Here is a 6,484-nt window from a genome sequence, read left to right on the forward strand (position 1 = left end):
CACCCAGTGGAGTCTAAGGACTCAGTAGGGATGTCCAGAAGAGATCAGAAGCAAGATGCCCAGCAGAGAGCAGCATGATGACATCCCAAGGGGACAATAGCAGACTTACAATGGAGGAGGCATGAGTTTATGCTCCAAGTGTGCATGTGCCCCGACATGTCTTCCTTATGTGACTACTTCCACAAACATGTTCTCTATGCATGTCCGCTTTTCCTGTCGGTAGTATGTGTATTTGTGGGAGAGTGCGCCCCAGGCTGAAGGGGGAAAAGTTTATTGCTACTTTTCTTACTATGCTATTCCATTTGATGCCTTTACTTTGAATTAATTATGTCCTCTCACTGACTAGTAACAGTAGACACATCAATGGAGGCTTGTTAACTATGGTTTTGAGTGGATACAGGCCCCCAGAGTACTCTGAACCTACAGTAGTTTTTCTCTAGGGGTTCCCATGTTAGAATGGGTGCCCCAGATGCTACCCTCATAAAAACAAAAGTCAGAATGCAAAAAAAGAAAGCTAACAAATTATCATATTATTTAAAGTTTTCCATTTGCTTGGATTCCAAATAATCAATAATTGATACTACATAGACATACAAAGAGACATAACTCATCCGTCACCTCCTCCCTACCATTGCCATCACACCACCTCTATGTTATACATCCCTGATGGCCCAGAGAAATGTGGAAACTTAGGAGTCTGAATGCAGTTTGAAGCATACTAATTTCACTTTTTGGTGTTTTTTTTTGTTTTGTTTTCTGTGGGTTTTCCCTTTTGTTCTGTTTCTTCTTGCACAACACGACTAATTTGGAAATCTGCTTAACATGATTGCACATGTTTAACCTATATCAAATTGCTTGCCACCTTTATGGCACACTTAACTGCGTTCTATCAGCAGGGAAACCATGGTCAGTTCTAATGGAAGCTATCTCACTATTTCACTGCACTGCCATGCTCACTTCTTTATAATTCTCATGACTTTATTTCTATATTGAGATATTTCTGTCTTTTATGTGCCCTGCCAATTGCATTCAAGGGAGAATCACAAAGCCCTTTGAAAAAAAGAGATTGAAATACAAGGACCTAAGACTTCTCCAAAGGCCTCATGATGGAAAATGCTATCCACATCCAAAGAACAAACTATGGAGTCTGAATGCGGATAGAAGCATACTATTTGCTATTTTTTTCCTTCTGTTATGTTTTGTTTCCTCTTTCTGGTGATTCCTCCTATTGGTTCTAATTCTTAATTACAACATCACTAATGTGAAAATATGTTTAATTGGAATGTATATGTATAGCCTATGTCAGATTGCGCACCATCTTGGGGAGGGAGGGGGAGAAAAAATTAAAACTCAAAAGCTTATGGAAGTGATTGTTGATAATTCAAAATAAATTAATTTTAAAAAAACAAAAAAAAATTTAAAAAATAAGAATAAGGTTTACAAAGTGAAAAGAAAAAAGAAAAAAAAAGAGGCTGAAGGCAGATTAAAAACAAAACAAAACAAACAACCTAGACTTACATGAACTGATGCCCACTGAAGCGGGCAGAACCAGAAGAACATTGTACACAGTAAAAGCAGCTTAGTTTTTCTAGCATTACGTCGTTCCAAGACAATTCCAAAAGATTCATGATAGAAAATGCTATGCACATCCAGAGAAAGAACTATGGAGTCTGAATGCAGTTTGAAGCATATTATTTTCACTTTTGGGGGTTTTTTTGTTTTCCGTGGGTTTTCCTTTTTTGTTCTGTTTCTTCCTGCACAACACGACTAATATGGAAATCTGTTTAACATGATTGCACATGTTTAACCTAGATCAAATTGCTTGCCACCTTGGGGAGGGTGGAGGGAAAGAGGGAGGGAGAAAAATTTTGAACTCAAAAATCTTGTAAAAAATGAATGTTAAAATCTGGCCTCAGACCAAACACTTGACAGTTACTAGCTATGTGACTCTGGGCAAGTCACTTAATGCCAATTGCCTAAAAAAAAAAAAAAAGAATGTTAAAAATGATTGTTACATGTAGTTGGAAAAAATAAAATACTATTTAATTTTTAAAAAAAAGGGCTGAAAGCTTATCTTGTGCCAACCTCCTCAAGCCCTTCAGTCTTTGGAGTTGCTGGACTTAGGCCCCCCCTTGAACCAGCCTTGTTAGCTACAACCACTCAAGATGCCTGAGAAAGTGTAGCATGAAGAGGAAGAGGTGAAGACCTTTGCCTTCCATGCAGAGATTGCCCAGCTTATGTTCTTGATTATCAACACCTTTTATTCCAATAAGGAAATCTTCCTTCAAGAGATTATTTCCCATGTCTCTGATGCTCTGGACAAGATTTGCTATGAGAGTCTGACAGATCCTTCCAAATTGGACAGCAGTAAAGAGCTGAAGATTAGCATTATCCCCAACTATTAGGAGCATACCTTTACTTTGGTGGATTCCTTTGGTGGCATGACAAAAGCTGATTTGATCAATAACTTGGGGACCATTGCCAAGTCTGGCACCAAGGCTTTCATGGAGGCTTTGCAGGATTGAGCAGACATCTCCATGATTGGTCATTTTGGTGTGGGTTTCTATTTTGCTTACCTGGTGGCAGAGAAGGTAGTTGTCATCACCATGCACAAGGAAGATGAACAGCATGCCTAGGAGTCTTCTGCCAGTGGCCCCTTCACAGTCTGTGCTCATGTTAAGCCTATCATCTGGGACAGCAAGGAGACTTTATATCTGAAAGAAGACCAGATAGAGCATCTGGAAGAAAAGTGGGTCAAGGAGGTTGTAAAGTTCATTGCCTATCCTATCACATTTATTTGGAGAAAAAAATGAAAGAAGGAAATCAACGATGATGAGACAGAGGAAGACAAAGAGAAAGAAGAAGAGCCAGCTAACGATGAGGAGAAACCCAAGACTGAAGATGGAGGATCTGATGAAAAAGATGAAGGCAAGGACAACAAGAAGAAAATGAAGATTTCAAAGAGAAATATATTGACCAGGAAGAGCTGAACAAGACCAGGCCCATCTGGACACGTGACCCTGATGATTAATATCATCAATATCATAGACATCAAGAGGAGGAAGGTGAGTTTATGGCCTCACCCATGGTTGGGAAGATCATTTGGCAGCAAATCACTTCTCTGTGGAAGGTCAGCTAGAATTCAGAGCTCTTCTCTTCATCCCCCAACCAGGCTCCCTTTGACCTGTTGGAAAACAAAAAGAATAATAGTATTAAGCTGTGTGTGTGGCATGTGTTCGTCATGGACAGCTGTGACACACTTATTCCTAAGTATCTTAATTTTATCCTAGGTGTGATGGATTCTGAAGATCTACTCCTCAAAATTTCAAGAGAGATGTTGCAGCAGGATAAGATCCTAAAGGTCATCCATAAGAATATCACCAAGAAGTGTCTACAGCTCTTATCTGAACTTGCAGAAGACAAAGAGAATTATAAAAAGTTGGATGAGGCTTTTTTGAAAAACCTCAAGGTTGGAATCCATGAGAACTCAACCAACAAGCAATGTTTATCTGAACTGTCACATTATCACACACCTCAGTCAGGAGACAAGGTGGCTTCTTTGCCTGAATATGTGTCTAGAATGAAAGAAACCCAGAAATACATTTACTATATCACTGGTGAGAGCAAAGAACAGGTGGCCAACTCTGCTTTTGTGGAACAGGTATGGAAATATGATACATGATAGAGACCACTGATGAGTGCTATGTGCAGCAGCTAAAGGAATTCACCAGGAAGACCCTTGTCTCTGTTACTAAGGAAGGGTTAGAACTTCTAGGGGATGAAGAAGAAAAGGAAAAAAATGGAAGAGAGAAAGGCAGAATTTGTGCAAGTTAATGAAGGAAATTCTGGATAAGAAGGTTGAGAAAGTGACAATCTCTAATTGGCTGGTATCTTCACCCACAGGCATTGAGAGACAACTCCACAGTGGGTTACATGATGGCCAACAAGCACTGGAGAAGAACCCAGATCACCTCATGGTGGAGACTCTTAGGCAGAAGGCTGAGGCTGACCATCACAAAAAGACTGTGAAAGACTCGGTGGTGCTGCTTTTTGAGACAGCTCTGCTTCCTTCAGGCATCTCTCTTGAAGAACCCCAGACTCACTCAAATCAAATTTATTGCATGATTAAACGAGGTCTTGGCATTGATGAAGAACCCAGTGCTGTTGTTCCTGATGAGATCCTCCTACTAGAAAGAGTTGAAGATGCATCTTACATGGAGGAGATGGCTTAGACAAACCTCTGCTTTGGACCTCACTCTCTGTATAGTTTCCTGTGTTTCCCACAGCAGCAGAAGAGGCCCTTTCCTGCCTGGCTTCATCTGCCAGTGTCTAGTAGTGGTTTGTTTTTGTTTTCTTCTTCTTCTGTTTTCCAGTGTATTAGGGCAGGGCTTAGAGGGTCCCTGCTCCCCCCTGCCCCCATGTGGGGAGTAGGATATTGTGTACCGTGGACTGTTTATGTTTATTTTGTCCTGAAATTAAAGTATATAGAATAAAGAGAATGCAGTGTTTACACAGAACAAAAAAAAAAAAAGAAAAAAGGGGCTAAGGCAGAAGTTCTTAACCTAGGGTCCATGTATAGATTTCAGGGGATCCATGAGTTTGAATGAGAAAAAAATTCATTTTTATTTATACTAACTTTAGCATTTTTTAAAATTATGATTTTTAAAAATCATTATTCTGAGAAGGGGTCCAGAGGCTTTATCAGGCTACAGGTTAAGAACACCTGGGCTAGAAGAATACATGCTTGATATAGTATCTGAGACAAACTGCCAATGACCTCTCCTCTTCCCTTCCCTGTCCTCTCTGCACCTGCCACGTATTATCCTCTACTTTCTGTCCTCTGCATTCTGTAGTCTCACTGGGGAAATGGCATATTCTGGTCCCTCCAATTAGGACTTGTATATAATTTAGAGTGATGAAATTTGGTGGAATTCCAGGCTGTCTGGGCTGACCCTTTAAAACTGGCTTTCCATGAGTCACTGACATACTAGCTGTCCACCTTTATGGTTTAGATGGCAATGTGCTGGCCATGAACTCTCAGGCCACTGGCATCCCTCAGGAAACAGGAGAAAGTACTAAGAGCGTGAAAGCTGCAGGGCTGTGCTGGAGAAGAGCCATTTGAGATTCACTGGGCACCCTTCATCTCTCATCATCAAAGCCACTTAACTGACAGAACCTGTCAGTACAATACAACAAGCACTCTTTGTAGGGCACTAAGGAAGATACCTAGCAAAGTCTCTTCCCTCTAGTACAGGGGAAGAGGAAAATCACACGAGTAATTATAATGCAAATTATAATGTGATCAGTAAAAGGGAGAGGTCAGAATGCTGTCTCCTAAAGCAGCCTAAGATTGCATTAATTTCTTCAGGCTGCTGTATCTAACACTGCTATTTCTGCGGGATGGTCAGAGAAGAGGTGCCCAGATTTGGGGAGACAGTGGGAAGGAGTATTAGATGAGGGGAAAATTCAAGTATTCTGAGCTGCTTGACAGAAGGAAGTATGATGTTACCTTGCCTTTATGATACCACTCAGCAAGATCATCTAATTCCTTTTATTCCGTTCTCATTCAACAAGTTTCTGATACGAATGTGGTTTTCCAAATAAACCTTCCTTCTAGGAAGGGAAAATACTCCAACCAATTGATACCAGTATTCTTATCCTCTTCTTATTTCTTATTGTAAATATAATAAAATGACATAGATAGTAAAAAAAAATAACCTAAGCAATACCACCTTAAAAAAATAGAAAAGAATGTAGATGGTTTAGTGAATGGAGGACTGGACCTGGAGTCAGGAACACTGAGTTCAAATCTGGTCTCAGACACTTAATAGCTGTGTACCCTAGGCAAGTCAATTCATCTCTGTTTGCCTCGGTATTATTATCCCTATTTGTAAAGTGGGGATCATAATAACATCTACCTCCCAGGGTTGTGAGGACAAAATTAGGTAATATTTGTAAAATGCTTTGCAAACCTTAAAAAACTACATAAGTGCTAGCTATTATTACCAAATAAACAAACAAACAACAACTGTTCAATTGAGTCTGCAGCATTTGACATGAGGACAACAAACAGATGAAAAATGGAACAGATGTTTTGGTTTTCTATAACCAACTGCTTCACCGTCAATGACAGTGGAAGTAACACATTTGGATTAGAGAACAGCATAGTATAGTAGACAGGGGTCTAGATTAATAGAAGATTTAGATACAAATCCCAGCCTTATTACTTGTGTGACCTGGGCAAGTCACTTAACATCTTGGCCTCAGTTTCCTGATCTGTGAAATGAGGTAATTGGACTAAATGACATTTAAAGCCTCTTCCAGCTCAAAGTCTATGATCCTGTGATTAAAATCACCAGTGTGCTCTCTGAGGAAGTAGAAATGATAATAAAATGAAAACTAAAAAGAAGAGAAACTTGAAGAAAACTAGAAGAGAAACTTAAACCAGACCAAGTACTTATGAAAGAAATCATAATGTTTGAAA

At 39.7% G+C, this 6,484-nt stretch overlaps 1 pseudogene; it reads left to right on the forward strand.

Moving 5' to 3' along the window:
• The first annotated feature begins 2,165 nt into the window (after nt 1-2,165).
• LOC110198348 (heat shock cognate protein HSP 90-beta pseudogene) lies at nt 2,166-4,232 on the forward strand (annotated as a pseudogene).
• Nucleotides 4,233-6,484: the final 2,252 nt, after the last annotated feature.

This window comes from Phascolarctos cinereus, unplaced genomic scaffold, assembly GCF_003287225.1.
Source record: "Phascolarctos cinereus isolate Bilbo 61053 unplaced genomic scaffold, phaCin_HiC Scaffold_4;HRSCAF=312, whole genome shotgun sequence".
In the NCBI taxonomy this organism is placed as follows: Eukaryota; Metazoa; Chordata; class Mammalia; order Diprotodontia; family Phascolarctidae; genus Phascolarctos; species Phascolarctos cinereus.